This window comes from Erpetoichthys calabaricus, chromosome 6, assembly GCF_900747795.2.
Source record: "Erpetoichthys calabaricus chromosome 6, fErpCal1.3, whole genome shotgun sequence".
Lineage (NCBI taxonomy): Eukaryota > Metazoa > Chordata > Cladistia > Polypteriformes > Polypteridae > Erpetoichthys > Erpetoichthys calabaricus.
Window position 1 is genome coordinate 52939858 of NC_041399.2, and position 23224 is coordinate 52963081.

At 37.6% G+C, this 23224-nt stretch overlaps 2 non-coding genes across 2 annotated transcripts; both read left to right on the forward strand.

Annotated features, from left to right (window-relative positions):
* Window positions 1–1090: 1090 nt before the first annotated feature.
* Window positions 1091–1176, forward strand: trnay-gua (transfer RNA tyrosine (anticodon GUA)). The gene is given in 2 exon segments: window positions 1091–1127; window positions 1141–1176. It is a non-coding gene; the product is annotated as a tRNA-Tyr (tRNA).
* Window positions 1177–1710: 534 nt separating this feature from the next.
* Window positions 1711–1783, forward strand: trnaa-agc (transfer RNA alanine (anticodon AGC)). The gene has a single exon. It is a non-coding gene; the product is annotated as a tRNA-Ala (tRNA).
* Window positions 1784–23224: the final 21441 nt, after the last annotated feature.

The following is a 23224-nucleotide window of genomic DNA, read 5'->3' on the forward strand; positions in this document are numbered from 1 at the left end:
GTAAACGACCTCAGACGTGGGGTTAACAATTAATGCTGTAAACTGCCATCTTTATGTTACAGAAAATAGTCTCGGAGTATGTTTTTCTTCAATATACTGTTAACAGTTATGCTAGGTCCACTCACCAGGACGTCTTCATACTCCCAAATCACCCTTCTGCGCTGATGTCGTGATAATAATGAGAACTGGATTCGTTTCGTCTTCTAGGGTAGTTGTGTTTTGGCTTGTAAAGCAGTTACACGTACTTCGTACACATCAACAGCGTACCCGCTCACTCCGTAACAGCCCGTAATTCTCTTTTGATAACCATGCGTTGTCATCGTGACCTTTTACCCTGACAACTAAAAATGAAATATTAATATTTTTTTTCCTAAAAAGCATGTTTAACGATACAATATCCCTTAGTAAAGTGACCGATTAAGATAGCTTTGGAAAAAACAACGAAGAAACAGGTCGTACGTTACGTACGTCCAATGTTAAGATGTTATTTAAAACTCTTGGGTTTGATCAATTTCAGGGAACTCGCCCCAGGACAGTTGCACTATACATGGAGGTGCGGTGGACGAGAAGTGCGAGGCTGAGCGCTTATAACAACATATCATACCGTAGTTTGTGTGTATATATGTTGTTTATCACGCACAATTACATTTAAAAGTAATTTATGGTCAACAAGCACAATACTTTCTGGAATCTCGCAATACACGCACACTAGTTCTTCACGCAAAAATATTAAAGTTTGTAAAGGTGTTACTAGGAGATGTAGTTCTAACAGCAAAACACAATTTACGTTAATAGCGTTCTTTATTTTTCTCGTGAGATTTTGCTAAACGTGTCATAACCGTTCATGTCGATAAAGCAAGGATTTTAAAACCCGGGCCTTGTAAAGTCGTATTCATGTTTATTTAAATACAGAAAACAGTGTGAAGGTTTCTTTGTTTATAGGGTTCTTGGAGATCTTGTTAAAACTTCCAGAAGCACTTTGGTACTTATCTCAAGTATAGAACATATTGCTACAAAAAATGCCTCATAGTTTAAATGCCAACAGTATGACTTTTATAAAAACATTTTTTTAGAAAGATGTGAGTATGTGCCTTCGATAGCTCAGTTGGTAGAGCGGAGGACTGTAGTGGAGAAATGGTAATCCTTAGGTCGCTGGTTCGAATCCGGCTCGAAGGACACTTGACATTTTTTTTTGTTATTTGCAACATTACCCTTGTTTCAATATTGTAAAACGTTGGCAAAAAACATTACAATACGGGTACAAAAACGGATATGCTAAAGTGCAATTACAATTGACTATACTGTAGTTTACATGACTTTACTAAGATTACGCGATGTCGGTGTTTTAATCACTCTTACGTGTTTTATACTAATACATTCATCGGAAAACGATTACTTGTAGAGAAACTGAACTTCGATTGCCGAATTTGACACAATCGAAAAAATTAAGTAACATTACTTCGGAAACAGTCCCTGGCATATTTTTAATGTACTGTCCAATTTTTTTTTAACACGCTGTGTTTTGTGACTGCTGATCGCTGGGCAGTCTCTTTGCATTCCCGGTGTGTTTACACTTAAGCAAGCGCCGAAGTGTTTTTTGCGTTCAACTGGTACAGAAACATAGGTAAATATAAATATTTATTTTACAATACTTTCCCCTTGACATACAAAACATACGAAAATGTCCTCGGTTACAGTTGTGCAAGAAGTGGGGAATTAGCTCAAATGGTAGAGCGCTCGCTTAGCATGCGAGAGGTAGCGGGATCGATGCCCGCATTCTCCAGAGACATTTTTCTTTTTGAGTTTTTTTTTTTCTAAAAAATATTTATATTTGAAATCAAAACAGGAATCATGACAGCTCGTTTTGCACATGACATAAACGTGTTTTAATCATTTTTACATTACTCTTCATCTTCTATAATCTGCCACATTTAGACGTGGCGAGGTCCAAAGCTATATAACGCTTGGAGTCCCCTCACTAAAAAGTTACACCAGGTCTTTCAAAGGTGCTTACCAAAACAGGACTTTGGGTCGCTGCAAAATATTTGAGAGCATATATATGCCTTTTAATTATTTAATAGCAAGGTATTTAAAGTGAAAAAACAAATTATTTTCAAATGAATGCATTTACTGATTACATATTTAAAAGTACAGTACACTTAAAAAGCCACATAAAATTTTAAAAGTCAAAAAAAAAAAATTGAGTCCATAAGCTGTAGCTTGTACATCGAAACATGGAAAATTGAGCAGCATCTTATCAGAATTTAAAGAACCTACTGTTATTACTAGGATATGCTACATATACATTATTAAGTTATCTTGACTATTTTTATACAAATATTAATTATGAATGTTTGCTTTATGTTATAGTTAGAGAACAAGAGCTTGGAAAGGCTAAAAAAGGTCCTTTGTGGAGCACACTAAGACACGTATAATACAAATAATCTTCTTCTTCTTTCAGCTGCTCCCGTTAGGTGGTTGCCACAGCGGATCATCTTTTTCCATATCTTTATGTCCTCTACTATGAACAAATGAATTTCCCTTTAAATGGTAACTTCAGATTAAGTATATTTTTTTTTATTTTTTACATATAGTACAATATGTAGTGAAATGCTAAGCTGCTGAATTCCAAGCCAGTCATTAGAACAATAAAAAGTAAATAGTAAATATTCAACTCTATAAATATCAATATGTACAATTAAAACTTATTTTTGTATAGTGCTCTCAACTGTGTGCATGCGCAGAGCACTGTGAACAATTCTCAGTTAAAATACAAATATAAATCATACTATTTACTAAATATACTGTAGAATGAGCACACATAGAACACAGAATACACAGAAAACAAGATAGAAACTCATTAAACATAAATGGAACTTAGCAATATTTGTTCATTAATTAATTGATAAACTATGTCCAATTGAAAATGAAGATTAAAAATTGCGAAAGAGTAAGTCAAAAATGAAAGTCACAGTCCTGGAGACCTCAGCCAACTAGTCACCTACACCCTCCTGGTTTTCTATAGTGGAGTCTGTACTGACCATCCAGTCTGATTAGAGAATCTTTCCATCCAATGATTTAAACTTTCATCTCTCTAAGGTAACTTTTCCATACACAGGAGAGCATCCTGGCAGTAGACCAGTGGCACCAAGCGCCTCATCCAGATACCGAGTAGAAAAATAGAACAGAGGAGGGTACAATGACAGCATTATGTTAATATTATAAAAATATGTACATAATAAATAAATAACAATATAGGAGAATTAACAGTAGGGTGCCATGTAGCTCAAGACACTGTCCTCATTTAAAATGTGGATGGACTGTAGAAAGAAGCTCCTCCTAAATCTCTGAACTGGTCTTTAGGCAGCAGTAGCATTTTCCTTTTCACAGAATTGGTCATTGGTGAGATGGCTGGTACTTCTGATAATTTTCTTTGCCTTGTTCCGATGTTGCTTGGTGGAATTGTCCTCATAGAGTTCATATCCAGTGGTGTGTTCAGCTGACCTCACCGCTCTCTGCAGAGCCTTGGGTACTGTTTCTAAACTAGGTAGTAATACTTCCTGTCAATATAATTTTGATGATGGATTTATAGAAATTCTTCAGCACCTGGGAGGGCAGCCTAAAATCCCCGAGGCATCTGAGGTGATAAAGACGTTGTTGTGCCTTCTTCATCAAGGTTTCAGTGTGCTTGGACCAGGTCAGGTCTAAAGCGGTATGGACTCTGAGGTATCTGAAAATGTCCACCCTCTTCACCTGAGTGTTGTTATACTGAGGGACTGGTAGTGTCTCTACTGTTTCTTACCAGAGTCCACATTCAACTCCTTTGTCTTGCTGACATTTAGAAGTAGACTGTTGTCCTCACACCAGTGTAACAGACTCCTCTTTATCTGGGTAAGCCTGCTGTTAGAGATCAGGCCTACCACAACTTTGGAAATGGTCAGTGATTTAATAGTCCAAAATGCTGCATAAACCTCTCTGCATGTATTACACATTATATTTAGTATATGCTAATGCCAAGTGATGAGGGTGGTCTAAAATGAAACAGTACAGAAATGAAGTTAATATAAACCAGACTCTATTCATAGTGCCTAATATGACATACTTTATTATGCTAACATATAGCAAAAAATAAAAAGAGGGATTATTCAATCCCATGAAAAACAGGAAGGTAATGAGTTCATATGGTACATGTCCTTTGTAACACATGAAATTCATGACTAATGTTTTAGATGGTATTAAATGATTATATTTGTGCAAAAGTTGGAATAGGTATCTCAGTTCTTTCTGAATTCTAATGTCTGTTTGTATATGTGTGTTTTTCATCGTTGTTACAATAGGTTGGTCAGCTATAAGTGAACCACATTAAATTCTTTTTAACCACTTAATAATAATTCATACAAACTGTTAGTCGTGTGTTTTTAAGTTCAATGCCATTTCTATTAAGTCAGATATTATCAGTTTGTACTGAATAATGTGAAAAGAGTTTTGTGAAATATACACATGTATGAGGGCAGCACGGTGGCGCTGCTGCCTCACAGTAAGGAGACCCGGGTTCACTTCCCAGGTCCTCCCTGCGTGGATTTTGCATGTCCTCCCCGTGTCTGCATGGGTTTCCCCTGGGTGCTCTGGTTTTCTCCCACAGTCCAAAGACATGCAAGTTAGGTGCATTGGCGATCCTAAATTGTCCCTAGTGTGTGCTTGGTGTGTGTGTGCCCTGTGATGGGTTGGCGCTCTGCCCGGGATTTGTTCATGCCTTGCGCCCTGTGTTGGCTGGGATTCGCTCCAGCAGACTCCCGTGACCCTGTGTTCAGATTATAGCAGGTTGGAGAATGACTTGACTGACTGACATATGTATGGCTGCTAAAATCTTATATTTTAAATATATTAATAGCAGTATGTAGTGATTACTGCTTGAAAAACACAGATGCTACTGAATGCAAGTGCATTGACATTTAATGGGTATATCTCAGCTTTGAGTATTAAATCATCCTTGATGATGCCTGTAACTGCTTGCGACCTTCATGTCCTTCACAATACTACATGCCAGGCAATAGGCATCTGCCTTTAGCATGGGAAGAATGTTCTGTGTTATAACTACCACAGTGAAATGCCCATTAAGTAAAATAGTATAATGGCAAGTCAGTCTTTATCAATCATGGTGTTCATTTAGGAACCTCTGTTCACTGGTGTGCTAGCCCTAATGACCCTTTTTCTTTATGTAACTTGTTGCCTTTGTTCATCAGACATTCTAGCCCTTACAGCCATCTTTCCTTCTGCTTCATGTCGCCTTCGTTCATCAGACATTGAAACCCTCTTGTGAATGCTAGATAACCTTGCAGCCATGTCATGGACACTGGCCGTTTTGTCATTTTATATTTATAGATACTAATGACAAATACTCATCATTAAATTGTTTAAATTGTATTCACTGTATTTGATACAGAACTTGGGATAATCCGCACACATGGTTTTACTGACCAAACGAGCAATATCAGATGGAGCCTGTGATGTGAATGTGCAGAGCAAAGAGCTGCCTGGAGCCACGCCAAAGGAGCTGTGGAAGAGTGGGGCGCTGATGGAGGGTGGGCAAGGAAAGATATCGAGGTTTAAGCTGCAGAATAGCCTTTAGGAAGCTATATTTCTTACTTTCCACCCCAGATAAACTAATAAAAAATGAAAACTTAATTTTAGCAAGTTTAACATTTCATAATTGAGAAAACTTAACATGAAACAAATATGAGGGGCAATATCACAGAAACTGTGTGAAATGAAACCCCACTGTTTCAATCATGACTAAGAAGTATAGACACCCAGTTTTTCATTTTATTTTCACTTCCCAAATTATTTTAGTTGATGGGCATTATTATGATAAACATTTACAGGTATGTAATTAATGTTCTATTTTTCTCCAGCACTTCTGATGTTTACATAAAAACATCACCCTTGCCAGATGCTTGAACAGAGAAGTGAATACATAACTTATATAATTCAATCAGTAAAGATGCATCTTTTTATGTTCCTGCTTTTTTTTCTAACTTGGGATTTTTCTCTTTTCTCCTTTTTTATAGTTTGACTATGAATTCATTTGTTGTACAAGTTCAACTTGCTTGTATGCAATGTTATTTTCTTCAAAAAAGATACCGAAGGAATGTGGAAGGCATATTTTCTAAAATAGAAACCTTTAAAGATAACAAGGCATTCTGTACTTTCAGAGTGTTATTCAATAATATGCTGGTGAAGATGTTAGCCATTCATCTAACATTTCTACAACTCATTAATATTTTAACTATAAACCTCTACTTGTTATAAAAAAACAGATAACTTAGAAAAAACAATTCTGTTTTCACTGTCTAAGTGGATGTATTTCCTATAGGCAGCAATTATAAGCTACCTTTTCTTGTTATTTTTTTTAAATTAATAACACAACTTGTTGGGGCTAGTAATAACTTCAGACTTCAAAAATATCAAGTCTTAATTATCCTTTAACCTTTAGCAGATTCTGTTGGTACCTGCTGTATATCCTGGTGGAAGAACTTAAAAGTTAGTCTAAACCAAGGGTTCCCAAACTTTTTTCAGCCGCAGACCCCTTTACCAAAAACTTTTAAAACCGTCGACCCCCTAATTACATGCAATGGTTTTTCATATCCGCACTTGCTTTGATATGTTACATAAGACAATGAACAGACATGTTTGTGCTACATGTATTTTCATGCATTCTTACGTGTGACTCTTTTAATGACACATTTTACCTTTTCGTTCGCAAATTTGGTATGTAATGTGTTTTTTTAAATGATTTTACTTCTTAATTAGGTACCTATTGGAATCATAGATATTTTGAAGTAACAAACAAATAGCAGTAGTAAGGGGGTCTATTTTTGCTGTCGTTGACCCCCAAAATTTTTTATTGAAACTATCGACCCCTAGCAAGTTCAAATCGACCCCAGGGGGTCAATATCGACCACTTTGGGAACCCTTGGTCTAAACATTACTTATTCCCTTCATAATTTTTAGTAATATAGTTTAATCAAATCTTGTGTAGTTTCTCTAAGTTTAGAAAGAGTTACATAATTCAATCTTTACTCATAAATGTGTATCAATTGATAATATTCTCTGTTGTATATTGCATATAGAACTGGTACTGGGAAGAGCCTTCAAGATTAGTAAAACAGTCCAGAATAATTATGAGGATTTTCAGTTTCTAACACTTGGAAACAGCATGAGGGAGTAAAGAGTTATTTATTAAATAAGGTACTGTGTTATTTACACTGAAACTGAATGATGTGCAAAGACTAAAAACTGCAAAGTGCATCTGACACATTTTTAAATGACATTTTAAAAATAGGAAACATTAACAGCTCCTGCAGAAATGTGTCAGCAATTACTGTAGTTTTCTTCACAGATTTTCCAAGTATAAAGTTATACAAGCTTTGTCTTTCCCTACATAAATTTGGACAATTTTCAGATGCAGTGTGTCTTTGTCACTATTTTGCTGCAGAGTCACAATTCATGTACTATATATATATATATATCTATATATATATATATATATATATATATATATATATCTATATATATAAAATTCTTTTCGTGTTTGAAACGGAAATTACGTATAAGCGTTTGAAACGGAAATTACGTATGACCACAGAGGAACAGGAAAAACATTCTTAATAAACCCGATTCTTGCCGAGAAAGCGAATGGTGATATAGCTCTGGCTGTAGCGTCATGGGGAATCGCTTCTACATTATTAGATGGAGGCCGTACAGCACATTCAGCATTGCAATTACCATTAAACTTTGCTCACTACAAAAATCCAATTTGCAACATACGTAAGGGCTCTGGAAAGGCAAAAGTCTTGCAGCATTCAAAGATAATAGTTTGGGATGAGTGCACCATGGCACATAAAAGAGCTTATGAAGCCTTGAACCGAACAATGCAAGATCTCAGAGATTTTGTCAGACATTACCAGTTATTCCACGAGGGACACCAGCAGATGAACTCAACGTGTGTTTAAAATCCATGCTTCTCCCACGGTCAGTTATATGTCTCGTGTTCTCGGGTAGGTACACCAAAAAATTTATACATTTATGCCCGTAATGGGCAAACAAAAAATGTAGGTTACTCAAAAGCACTGCAGTAGTACTCAATGTATGTTTACTTCTTAAATGTTAATGTGTTTCTGTTTAATAATTTATACGCTTCTTATATGTTGTTCAAATTCTTTTATCAAAATACCAGTAACGGCGCACTGTACGATAACGTGCAGTGAATACACTTGACTTGAGCATTCATGGTATTCATCCTCTTTCACTGTACGTTTAGCATTTATTTGCTCAGAGGTTGATGTGCTTGCTGCTTCCTGAGCAGCTCTTGTTTACTCCACCCTAGCGGCCCGCTGCTTCTCTTTCGTTGGCATCTTTTCGCGTTAAAACTGATTAAGTTAGTTTTTGTGTTGCAATTACTTAGTACGTTTTCTTTAACCTTTCATTTAATCTGGCACTTAAGTCTTCAATCTGCCTCAAGAATGATTAACAAAAGTGGTAGGGAATGAGAACGGCGCCCGTACACATCCGCCGCACGGCCGCCCTGCTGCACGCTGCCGAGAGTTGATTCTACAATAAAATAAAGATAAAAAGAGTAATAAAATCATCACCCTGAAAGCGGATACCAGACGTCACGTAGTATATGTGTACCAAATTTCAAGTCAATAGGTGAAACGGTTTGCAAGCTACAGGTGATTTAAAATCCTGGACAGACAAACGAACAGCCACGGTACCATATTACAGAAGAAGATTTTACTGTTTAATAATTTATATTTATATGCAATGTGCTTCTTATATATTAATATTCTCATATGATAATGATATTAATAATGTTGTTTATATTGATTTCTATGTTATTGTAAGTGCTCTTTATTTGTTGAAAAATAAAATTGGCAATTAACAAACTTATTTTATAAGTACTACATTTTATTTTTTCCCTTGCGCTCAGTGAGCGAAGCCACTGAGTAATCAGCTAGTATATATATATATATATATATATATATGCAACTTTCTTATGGGTAATGGATATATTACCTCCCAAGTCCCAAGCTTCACCAAATGTACTGAACATTCATCAGTGATCTAGGAGCAAATCCATCAGGCAGAGAGAGAGAGAAAAATCAATCTGCATGTGTTGTGACTGGACCCTGTGAATGCTTCATGCTGCTAGATAGACTTGAAGTTGATAGACATCACCATGGAGTTCTGTTCCAACATGCGCCTGGAATATCATCACAAGGTACTTAAGCAATTTCCACATGTTGTTTGCTCATAGAGGGTACATGACAGAATTGTAACAGTTGGAAGTCAGAATTGCAATGGGATGTGCCATCTTGTTTGTGGTAGCCTTTAACATAACCCTCAGTGGGACCAGTCAGGTAGTCTGGGGTATTATACTATCATCAGGTGAGAGGCTTCCTCCACTGAGGTGCTACATGGATTACATTACAATCATCTCTCAGACTGCTCCAAGTGATTGGACGAGCTGATCACATGACTAGAATGAGGCTCACACTGGGGATGTCAAGAAGTCTTTCAATTAGAACGGGATTCGGCAAAAAAACATCTTTGTCATTGAGGGTGAGCCCATTCCTCAGTTGGCTGAAGCCTGGGGAGGGACACACACTGCTGACCTATCCAAAATACAGATGGGGATGTTAAGGAAGCAGTAACTAGCAAAGGAACTAGCAAAGATCAACCAAAGACATCTACCTAGGAAGTACAAGGCATGGTGTTTCCATCATGTATTGTACCAATGGGTTTTGTGATCTTTGAAAATCTGCAAAAAACCATCATCAGCAGTCAGCAAGAAGGAAAGTCTAGCCAACAACTACATACGTAAGTGTTTGAGCTTGCCCCCCTGGCTTTTCCGACATAGGCCTTTTTGGCTTGAAAATGTGATGTCTGGGTTGTCCGCGGCTGGCACACTTCTCTTGAAACCCAAACACTGATAGTCATAGACCAAGGATAGATAGGAAAAATAAGGAATAAAAACAAGAGATGGTGCAAGTGTCAGTGTTTTTATTATCAAAACAGTGTCCAAGGAATAAATTAAGTGTAGTTCTTCTTCTCTAAATGAATAAGTCAATAAATAATCCATAATAAAAACAAGTGCTGGGCATGGAAGATAATATTGATTAATAAATAATTCCCCAATGCTTAAAAAAAAATTGAACTCTAGTCCGGAAAACCACAATGGTCGTGAATCTTTTCTTTCAACAAGCTACAGCTGTTACTTCTGTGGGTAATGGATGAACGCCTCTATTTCTGAACCAGTGACTCCATGCTTACCTCCATCAGCACTCTAGTGATCTAAAGCTCACCAGGCTCCTTGCCACCTTTTCAAATGAACATGGATGCTTGCTTCAGCTGGCAGTCCAGCATCCCTACACATCTCTCCTTCACTCTAAAGATCTATAGAACCTCCAACTATTGCCTCTTTTGGCATCCAGCACTCTCTCTATCGATCTCCACACCATCCACTTACTGGTGAAGTGCTCTGCAACAGCAATAACTCAGTATCTGTCATTTACTGAACCAAAACCTCAAGCTCCTCCAAACTGTCAGTGCCTGTTCTGTCCTTTTTTCTTCCTCCTTTTTCCTCTTGCAAGCCCCTTTTGTACATACTGTGGATGCAGCATCCAAGTACATACTGTGGATGCAGCATCCAAGTACAATACATGAATGTCGATGTGGAACAGCTGACCCATTTGGCTGCCGTTTAACAGGTAAATCAACTTACCTTCACACCGAACACCTTGTGGCCATACCCATAGAACCCAAGATGCACTTTTTTAAAACTAAAAACCTTAGCACACACCATCACAGAACATATCATGAAATTCATCAGTCTTGGGTACAAGCAGGAGAAGGCATAGCTTGTGCTTTAGGGAACTGAAATTCCCATCTGCTCTAATCATAAGTGGAAGGCACAGGATGAAATCCACTATGCTATCTCCAGGCTGCCGTATCAAGCAGTGATAGGGATAGTCCAGACCAGCCAAACCAGCATGGTCTGGGGCATAACACAGCAGTTCTGGTTGAAAGCCAACAAGAAGCAAAAAAAGGCCATGGTGGTTTACCTATTCAACTGACTGGAGCAGCATCGCTTATCCTGATACGCTACAGGTGGCAGCATGACCAAGTCCTGATGAAGCTGATCAAGGCATTGGAGACTAGGGTTGTAGCAAACAATATCTCAGAAACAGGAAACCCGCTTACAAAATGTTCAGCCAGCCAGGCAGCGCCATGCAAGCACCTGAAAGGAAGACAGCCAACATGCTCCAACCAGGTAAAGGATGGCAGATATTCGTGGACTTCAGAAGGCTTCATAAGTGAGATAATAGTAACTACGCTCTGGTAAAACATCATACTGTGGTCTACAGTGGCAGGGCAATAGATGTAAGCTCTGAACACTGGATCTGTGAGGCAGCAGAGGTAACCACTGCAGCACTGTGCAGCCGACAAAATAAAATAATGCAAATATAGTGCAGTTTTTAAATCATAGCCAGGACAGTAAAAAAAAAAAAAAATACAAAAATGTCAACTATGAATTCAATTGGGACCAATGAATTCAATGCAATACCCAAAAGTCTGAAAAGAGTCAATTAGCACTTGGGGAGAAAGGCTCCATGTGTGTGCATCCTTAATGAAGAAGTGCCTGCAAACACGTCGTCAAGAGGTGTTGCTGACTGCAGGGTTCCTGTGCCTTGCCAGATGTTGTGATAAATCAATCAGTCCTGTGTGCACGGTGCTTTACAAGCTCATAGTAATACAGTTGAAAGTGATAAGGCACCAAAGGGCAACTCAAGATACATCACAGGCAATTCATGCAACACATTGAAAAGCTCAATATTCCAATGAAAACTAAGAAAAAAATAACTAAATAAACTTTACGTAGCAGGATCATATTCAGCCAGCTTATATTCACTCTCACACAGAAGTCCTGCCTTCTTCTCCATCTCTTGCTTCTTTTCAAACAGAACTTCATCATCCCAAGCTGCCCTTTGGGTGATGTCTTTTTAATAATGGAGTTTTCTTAGTGGTCTTCGGCAACTGTCCTCTATCCACGCCTGATATTTGTCATTCAGTTGACTCACTGTACGGAACTGTAAAATATCATTTGTCTAATTCTTAGACAATTAGTTTGAATTATCTGTTAACATGCTGTACTTTTACAGTTTTTCTACACATTATAGTAATGTGATATGGCTTGTATCTCCAAATTGCAATGTTTACAAGATATGATTCCGTTTAAGAACTTTTTCTGCATTTTTAACATTTCTTTCTTGCCATTAGAACAAAAGATTAATTTTGACAAGAACAAACCTTTAAGCCCAACATGCAGTAGGTTGTCAACCATAATTGAAATACCTTTTCAAAATGTCATTATGATTGAACTATTCCCATAGTGCTGTCTACTACGTTCCTTAGTAATTTGTTCCAAATATATATACATATATTTTTTCTTTCTTTATCTCTCTTTTTCCCTGCTGATGTCCATCTTCCAGCTTCACCTACGTTCTCCAGTTCCCCACCATAAAATGAAGTACTGGTTTAGAATTTTTTACAGTCAAATGCCTATCCTGTTGCCAACCACTTTTAGTCACCTTTCATGATACAGAAGGAGGATGGTGATCTTATTCTGACAGCTGTCATTCACCCTTCTATTTTCAATTACTATTTTAAATAGTTCTATTCATTTTTTTCGTATGATGCTCTTAATTGAGTGGAGACACAGATTTGTTTAAACACACAGGAAAACAAAGCTGTTTGAAACTGATTAACATAAATGGAGCCCAGCACTGTCTGTCCATTAACCTTCTTAGTGTTACAATTTTTCTCAAAACAAAAACAGGTAAAAAGTGTTGCATTTTTTGGCTTGAAAAATTACATTTCATTAAATCTCATCTTTCTACTAAAATGTGCAAAACACTAAAAGTCAGAATTATAATAATGATACAAATAATAATACTAGCAATATTGTATATACTGTCAAAAACGTGCAAAACACTGAAAGTACAAAGCCAGAATTGTGAAAAGTATAACAATGATACAAATAATACTAATAATAACGTATACACTGTCAAAAACGTACAAAAGTGCAAAGTCAGAATGTTTGAACGGGAAAACCACTTAGGTGTATGTTCATTTACCCGACACTGTTCAGTTTAACGTTTCCTCTCAACAACGGTTCTTTCAATCATGTCACCATCAAGAAATAACTTGAAGTAAGTCAGTGGATCTTGGCTGTCAGCATTCACTTTTATTCCTGGCTGCCTGACGCAATCAAAATAAGGTGATGCTGGTTTATTTGAAGCAGGGTCAACACAAACCCAAACGCAATCATCTTTTTCAGATTCATCAGAATCACTTTTGGTTACACTGTCCATTTCAATTTCATTGCCTGAAGACAGATTCTCATTATCAACACTGCTGATGAGAGGTTCCTTAACGTTACTGCTCGTATCACTGTCAAGAGCGTCCAACACCTGGGCTGCTGAAAAACATTTCTTACCAGTTGCCATTATGTTAGTATGAAGACGTGCCTACATTATTGCTCAGGCAACACTCGGGCCTAACACTTACGTAAGACACACCTATACCATTGCATGAGTAATGCTCAGGACTACCGCTGTCAGCACTGTTTTCACAGCCTGAATAATCCTCAAGTCTAACGCTAGACAGGTTAATTAATTGATGAACTATGGCCAGTTGACAACAGAGAAGAGAAAAACAAAAACTCCAGTGAGCAGCATCCCTGGAGAACATAAATCTCTGTGGGGTCTACAATCAAATTATACTGTAAGAGAGAAAATTAAAAACAAAGTCAGACACAGTCACAGTTCTGGTGAACTCTGGGCATTCTACAGTAGTCTGTGCTGGGCTGTCCAATCTAAGGGCAGAAAGTTTCCATTTGATAATTCTAAGACTCCCAGTATTTTCGATCACTTTTCCATGGGCAGTAGAACATCCTGTCAGTAGAACAATGGCACCACATGCCACAACAAGATATGAAGAAGAAAAACAGAATTGTTCTATTAAATCACACAGTAATCTTCATTTGCAAAAATGGAGAGGATTCGGTTCCTTCAGACTCTACCTATAAGTCATATTCTGTAGTCCTGGAATAAGTCTGCTATCTTGTTTCCTGGACTTTCTTGTATGTTTTTTTGTAAAATTGCATGCAATATTAGATAAGGAATCACAAATGCATTCTATAACACAAGGACAACACCAGTGCCTATATTTATCAAGTACATATATCAAGAGTAGAAAAATGGTCCTGACTGGCTCAGAATTTAGCCCTACTGTTAGGAGTATGAGTAAAATAATTTTATACATTTTCCTAATTTAGGAATTCTACTTGTAAGTTCACAAGGATTTTGGAGAGCTTGTGAGCCATCCTCACTTGCTAAGAGCTTCCAGAAGATTTGCATTCAGGCAGAGATCAGCATGCACAATCTGGAAAAAAGGCTGAATGTTTTGGAAACACTAGACAACACTGAGCTTGTAAAAAGATAGCGATTGGAAAGATATGGAATAATATTCATAACAAAGCTTGTTCATTATGGGATCAATCATTTACACAGAGAAGTCAATTTACAGTCAGCCAGAATGAAAGTGTTGGTAACGTTTTGGCCATGGGGAGATGGCCGCTTTGTAATAGCAATGATTTCTGTATATCACAGCCGACCATTTCACAAATTTTACATTTATTTTTGAATGTCTTCTGCACTTAGGCAAATTGGAACATACTGTATATAAAAATCTTTGCTTCAAGTGTGGATGAGCATGCATATGTGAATCACAAGTGATATCACAGTATCAATGCACAGGTGGTCATGGGTGCAAAATGTACTGTAATAGCCAGCATATTACCCTGAAGAGAAGTGGGGCTGAATTGGTGATTGAAAGTGAAATGTCATACATATACTGTGAGCTGTATATTCCATTAACCCCCCCCCCCACACACACACACAACATTCCCATTATATTTTACAAGCCCGAGAAGGTTCAAAAAGGCAGACAGTCTCCCAAGATGTTAAATATATTGACCCTCACAGAAGGTAAAGGAGGATCATGGAGAAAGACATGGCACGTGGAAGATGAAAAGAACACTGGAAGAATGACTGTGGCTTATAGCCATTGCTAGTTTCAATAACTATTACTTTACAAGGCTTTTCCCGTGGTTATAAGCTGGAAGGTGATTCTTCTATAGTATGTGTGTGGCTCATTCATTGTTAAATAAGTGTACCTATTCTAGCTGGGGTTCAACATCTTGTTTTATGTTCTTTTTGTTGAAACGTTTATTTCCTGGATTCTGTATTGGGACTGTCCTTGCTTTGGATTGCCTTATTGTTTCAGGCAACTCCTTTATGTCTTTTGTGCTCTTCAGAGCTTCACAGTATTACAGAATTCATAGTCCATCCCTCTCTCTGAAAATACTCTCTGAGGCTGTGCACTTATTGGATAATTAAATTGAATTACTTGTCTAAATTTGCAAGAATGGGGTAAATATGGTAAATGTTTAATAATAAAATGTATAATAATTATTATTAAGGATAAACATTATGCTTCTATTTAATTGAATTCTGTCATTATAATAAGCTTATATCAAACATTCCAAACAACATTTTCAAATTCTAATCATATTTTATTCTCCTCTGTCCTGGCTCCTCTCTCATGTCTCCAAGTTTCTATGTGTGGGTCTGACAGTGAGGATTCCACTCAAAGTAAAGGGAGTGGTGGGGTACCATATACAGATTTGCCTTGGGAAGCAAAAATACTAGTCAATCCTGTTTGCGGTGAAGCCTTTGTGTTAGTATAAAAAAAAAAACTCCAAAATGTCATCCTGAGCAGCAATTTACAGCAAGCGTTACTGTAAAATCGTGAGGTCATTCGTTATCAGACATGAATTCCTACTCTTAGCTGGGACCGGGAATAGGACACTTCATAAATACTACTTCTGTTCTACTCTGAGGTAGGACAAATTCTTATCCTTGTGTAACTTTAACGCAATTCCTGATTCTCAGATGCTTGATAAATACAGGCCCTGACCTATACTCAAAATATTGTGCCATTAAATACAAAATATTTTTGTCACAGCTGGCATTGCCTCATTAGGTGAAACTTCCCGGAATCACAGGCACACTCAGAGAATTAAGAACTCTGAATTCTTTACACTATGTTTTGCTTTCTTTTCAGGTGGGGTAGAGAAATAGATCAAACTGGTGGTACACACCAAAGGTCATCTGGATATGCTAGGCAGTCAGCCCAGCTTGTGAAGGTCAGAAGGAAAATGAGAGTTCAGCCACTTTAGTTTATGTGTAGCCAGACTGATTAAAGGAAGAGGCCAGAGGAAAGGAATGCGTTTCGATTTCATGAAAGTAAGAACTCCATCTAGGATATTTTCTCTAAAATATATACCAGTGACTAGAATCAAGAGGACCTGGCTCTGCTAATCATGGGAGAAGACTATCACTCTGTTAAACTGAGAGTGTGCTTATTGAATTTAATATTTATTTGTTCTCGCTTGTTTTCTAAATGGTATGTTCCTCTGTGATTTCAGGTGAAAAAATAAACAAGCTAACAACACTTCATTTACATAGCGACTTTATATAGTGAAGCAACATTCTAAGACATGTAACAAATACACAGACATGAAGCATTTGCTGAAATAAACCTGAATATTTTGACAGATGGATCAGTCAGGTTAGGTTGTTTACACACAATAACAGAGGGAGGCAAAACCAGCTTCTCTGGGGGTCTGGGGGCTTAAAGTTCAATGCCTTCACTGCACCACACATATCCAAGCATGACTGCAATCAAAGATTTTAAGCTACTCTGGTGTCTTGGATGCTTAAGTGGTCTCCATGGTCACATTAGGTTGAAATGTATGCATGCCTCAACACCATCATATGACTTCTCTGATATGCTTCCATCTTGCATTACCACCTGTTGTTTCTTACATTCCTTCACTGTTTTGAGTGGCTGTTACATCACACCCTGTTTGTTGACAAACATGAATATCCTTCTTCAGGTCATTTCACCACCCTGGCTTTATACTGGGAGATAACTATAATCTGGTATTTGCTTAGTGTGCTCTATAATGGATTTATATTCTGTCCAGGGTTGGTTCTCACCTTGTGTTCAGTACTGCCAAAATGGGTAGCTGCCCTCTGTGATCATGAACTGTGTAAGCAGGTTATAAAACAGATGGATGAATATGGATCCATTATACCTATGATGAGCATATCACATATACACAGAGGGTTGATTTGGTATCTTACTCCTGCAGATTTTTCTACTGGTAAAAGAATAATTTTTTTGTGAATTATGCTTACTGTAAACACACATTGTATCTACTTCACCATGTTCAGCTCTATAAGGATCTGTTGAATTTTGTAGGATATTGCAATAGCTGGCTCATCTCACAACAGAGGTACATTACATGGCCAGAATGTTCATATAACGGCAGAACAGCTAGGGAATTTAGAATCTGGTTACTTAGCCCCCCATTCTGTTTATATAAGCAGGAATTCAACTATTCCTACATAGTTCCAAATTCTTCATGGGATGCTAAGAAATATAATTTAACCTCAACCAGAAAGAACTGCTGGGCGCAAATGTAATAATACAACAAGTTTGTTCTTGGTGTAGCTTTTATAATCTCACTCACAGACACCTGTGACACAAATTGCCCCAAACATTACTGTGACTTGAAATGGCAGACCACACAGAAAAGATGTTGTCATTTCTACATGGTATGATAGAAAAGTATGCAAATACACTTAAAATTAAAGTCTACAATATGCACTTTAATCACATCCAAATTGTTTGATTTGTAATTTTAAATTATGGAGCAGAGAGGTAAATAAAAAAGTGTGTCTTTGTCCCAAATATTATGGTGAGTACTGTACGAAAAAGCCAAATTAAATAAGTGGGTTTTTAGGTTTTTTTTTTTTTTAATGTCTAATAGTTTAACACCTAGTTAATTAACTGAGGTGAATCTTTCCTTCTTCCCACCGTATTATACCTGTTCCTGGGTTTGCAAGTTAAAATTCATCTCTCCCCACACAGTAGTACAGTATAGTCAATACACAATTTGAAGTAAAGATCTGGATCTCTAATAACTCCTAAGTTCTTTATTTCTTGTATAAAATTAAAAAATAGGAATAAGACAAGGTTAAGAAAAGGTCAAGCACACAAAAGTAAGGAAAAATGTTATGTATAAGCAGGGAGATTGCAAAAATGCCCAACACTAGGTGCAAAAGATGTAAAATGCTACAAAGCCTTTAGCTTTTGAACTAGGTAAAGATGGCACTTTTTAAAATTAGGAGCCAATTAGTCCAAGAATTCACATCAGAAAAGCTCACAATGAACAAGATACAGTGGTCTTGAAAATGAAAGGATGGTGTTAATATGTAACACAACATAAGGATGACACAGTATGTCTAGATATCCAAAACAGACTTCATTATGTTAGACAGTTTAGGAGGACCACACTCTTCACAAATATTATTTATTAATGTGAAAATACCCAGGGTGGATTAACATTATCATAACCGATGCAATCAATATCTTTAATTATCGGAGAAAATAATTTTTTCTTTCCTTTCTATGCAATTACCTGGTTTAAGCACTTCAAACCACCTCTGTATATCTTCACCATTTAAGCAATGCATCATATATTCCAATCTTATTACATTTCCCTGATCAGCAGCATTTTATCCACGATAATCCTCATGCTATGATGATCACATTGTGCTTCATACTGTGCTGAAATAGAAATCTATTGCTCAGCAAAAGCAGTGGTCATGATATTTGATACAGATAATAATATTTTTACAAGCTAACATATTAACAGCTGCGTCCATGCACTTTTTAAATGAGGCCAACAGCATGATGCATTATGGATTAATTGTTCTTCCAGTATAGAAATATTCTCAGATTAAACATACATGTTTTCACTGTCTGCAGTTATATACAGAACATTTCATAATTTATTGTCATAATTGTTTGCATGGAGGCTAGATGAAGCAAAATATTCGATATTAACAATAAATATTTCTGAAATCTGCTTAATCCAAATCAGGGTTCAAATGTGAATTTCCCCTTGGGGAATAATAAAGTATCTATCTATCTATCTATCTATCTATAGGCTGGAACCTAACCGAGTGCCAGAACAAGGTAAGAACGAGCCTCAAACAGAGTGCCAGTTCATCCTAGGATCCGCTCATGAACACTCATGCTGGGCCATTTACAGTGGTTGGTTAACCTAAACTACACGTCTTTGGGAGTGAGAAAAAAAAAACCCCACACAAGCATGGAAGGAACTTCAGGACAATGACTAAGCACTCAATTCAATCCCAGAACTGTGACCTAGCTAACCACTGCACCAGGTGCCTTGCACTCCAAAGATGTATTATTCGATTTAAATGATTTATAACTTGTGTATTAAGTATTCCAATATCATTTCTAATAACAAACAATATCACATACTCATGTGTTGTCCATGCTTTGTGCAAACTTTCCTCAAAATACACTCCCTTTACAACTGCAACACAAAACAATGCAACACAAGGACAGGGAGTGCAGTGCCAGCCAGCTGGGTGAAGGTTAGAAGAGCCTCATATATGATGGCCATCCCATTCCTGAGATGAGAGTATACTTAATAAAAGCTCAGTATTTTGAGTCACGCGTTTGCTATTCATTGTGTTATGACTGGTTTTGTTCTTTACATTTTTTGTGCACTTTTCTAAAGTGATCAATGTCTGCTGGGTGTTTTTTATGGCGTTTTCAGACCCAAGGAATCAATTTCTGCAGTTTGATTTTTTCTTGACAGCTTATGTTATCTTTTGGCACTACTTTGTTTGGAAACTGAGCACTACTGTTTTATGGATTTTGCATCATTTATTATCTAGGTAACATTTGTCATAGTTCTCTAGAACAACACATTATTGACATAACTATTTAAAGGTCTCTCGTTTTCTTTGTAAACTATCGGAGTGGAGTTAAAAACCCAGGAATTCCTTCTCAACCATTTCTTTGTATTTCTTGGCTTTGAAAGACCTCTTACTTTCTAACGTTCGATTTCAGTTTTGCCCTTTTTGCTTTGATAAGATGAAATTTCCATCTGGTATTAAACAAGTCTCTGACTATGCTTTCTTTTCTGGTTCTTTTCAAAAATCTTTCTGTCTAGGTTAGGCAGAACACATTGAATACAGTGAATTTAAGCTTTAATGGTTTAAAATTTTGGCTTTGGAATCCAGATTTTGATATTTAGATTTTTGTTGTTAGATTATTTTATTTTCCTTCTAGGCTTTAAATATTTGGCTTCTAGGATTTTAAGGTTAGAGTTTGGATTTTTGATCTTAAAGCGTATGTAACTGATGCATTTTCCTGTTCTTGGTTTAGTTTCTCTTTAGTTTTTTTTCTTTCTTCTAGTTTCCCTTATTTAGAACTTTCCTTCATTTGAGAATTTGTGTTGTTTTCTGGGGTTCTGCCTTGCTTTTGTTTTCCTTTGTAATTTAGTGTTAATTAGATGGCCGGTTCTTTCTTGGCCTTACTTATTTTACCTTTTGTTCGCCTGTTTAATTTAGTTAATGGAAAATCAGTGTTTCTTATGAATTACTCTTGTTCGCCTTTGCCTTTTGTGAGAACAGTTTAAACAAACATCCTTTTGTGTTTAATCCTGTATTATTATTCTGGTTTGTCTTTCATGCTAATTACCAGTTAGGGGTTAATTAAATATTCTCTTATGAAGTCACAACTGCTTAAAAACAGCTGAAACACTTATTCATCATTTCATTATTTTGCTATTTTGTCCGAATTATAGTAATGCTGTATTTTCTGATGTCTCCAACAAAGTACTAAATAAAGTTTGGTATGTGCAAGAAGATCATTTTAACTCACACAAAACCTTTAGTCCACATTTATATTTTATGTTTATTCATTAAGCAAATGCTTTTAACCAAAATACACACATAAGAGATCAACATAACAGAGTAGACATCAGTCTGGGGACTGTTTGGAGACAAGTTTTATAGAACACAAAGGTTAAATTGACCATCACATATGAAGACCTTTAAGATAAGCAGAACAAACAAAGGACTTACTATTTACTTAATAGTTACAAGAACCTAACAAAGCCATTATAAAATTAGATATTGACAGAGCAAGAGTCTGCAAGTGCTTCTTAAAACACATTGAGAGATCCAGCAGCTTGATTGGAGGTTGACAGCTCTTTCTACCAGCCGAAAGTTACACATGAAAATAATCTGGATTGAGATTTTATGCCATGCAGAGATGGTATCACCAGATGCTGTTCACTGGTGGATCTGAGTGGGCAAAAAGGAGCAAAGAACTTTGCAAGCGTCTCCATTTACAATACAGTATATAGGTGCTGATCTGCAGACTACTCTGTAGGCAAGCATCCACAATTTAAACTTTATGTGCGCTGCTACAGGGAGCCAAGGTAATAGCCTAAAAAGGGGAGTGATGCGCGCCATATGTCTCAGCTTGTTGAACACAAGACATGCTGCTGCATTTTTGAATTATTTGCAGTGGTTTGGCCAATGCCTGGACCAGGAATTGAGCCTCATACTCTGTCTGATCATACAGATGTTATACAGAGTGAATCTGCTTGAATGATAGCCTGATCAGTGTGATCAGTAAAAAAATAGCTGGTCATTGATTACCACTCCAAGGTTGGGTACAGTATTACTTTGACGGGTGTTATAACCATTTCTTTCATGACCTTGCACTGTTTACTAGTTAAATATCATATAATTTGTTTACTTAGAGTTCTCCATGACAGTGACCCACTATCTCTTTGTAATATTACATTATTATGCACAATGTTCCAGCCACCATAAAAAAACTTCACGCAGCTCTGAGATGAGAGACAGGACTCCTTTCTGCTCTCCGCCGGAGTAACTCTGCTGCAGCAGCCCATAGGAATGCTGCTCACATTATGAAGGGGATGAGGGGAAAGTCCTCGGGAGACCCATCACCAAAAGAGATAAAACCATCGGAGACCCAATGGGGTCAGTCCTGTTGGGGATCAGAACTGGTGTGGTGCTGAGGCATCACCCACTGCACAACAGCATTCGGGTCCATCCCAATTTGAGGTGGCCTATCCAGGTAGGCGTGTGGAACATCTCATCTCTTTGGCATGATGATCACCTTCCTCTGCTGTCAGAGGGGCTGTGTAAACTCCGCATTTCAGTGGCAGCACTCTCTGAGGTGCGCAGACCTGGGACTGGACAGATTTCTGTAGGTGGGAACACTTTTTATTGGTCTGGTTGTTCTGATGGCTGTCATACTCGGGGTATGTAGTAATGCCCACTTTGGCACAGCCATCAGCAGTGTGTCTGTCTGTGGAGAGAGTGTCAACCTTATCGAGAAGTTTACTTGCCTTGGCAGTGACATTCATGTCTCTGGTGACTCTTCCTATGAAGTCAGTAGATGGATTGGGAAAGCATGGGGGGGTCATGAGGTTGCTGGAAAGGGGTGTGTGGTGCTCCCGATATCTATGCAAAAGGACAAAGGTCTAAGTCTTTAGAGTCCTGGTGCTTCCTGTCTTGCTATCTGGTTGCGAGACATGGACGCTATCCAGTAACCTGAGACAAAGACTGGACTGCTTCAATACTGTGTCTATTCAGAGAATCCTTGGGTACTGCTGGTTTTACTTTGTGTCGAATGAGCAGTTGCCCACTGAGTCCCAAATGAGGCACATTACCTGCATTGTAAGGGAACGTCAGTTACGGCACTACGGCCATGTAGCGCGACTCCCCGAGGGTGATCCGGCTCACAGGATCCTCATTGTTGAGAACCCGTGTGGCTGGACCAGGCCAAGGGGACACCCTCAAAACACCTGGCTGTGGCAGATAGAGGGTCATTTCCGGAGGGTGAGACTAGACCATGTGTCTGCCTGGGGGGTTGCCAACAAGGATCCCAAGCTGATTTGTCGTGTGGCAACATGCTGTACCAGTGCATGTACCCAACTTGACCTGACGTGACCTGTTTCAGTTTGCAGTCTTCTAATAAAAAAATTACCTTTTGTCCACATACTTATCATTCATTGGGTGAGCGGGCACTTAGTACTGCTGTTCCCAAGCAATGGAAGTCCCTACTTCTGCACATTTGACAGTCTTCAATTGAAGTTTTTAAAAGTGAA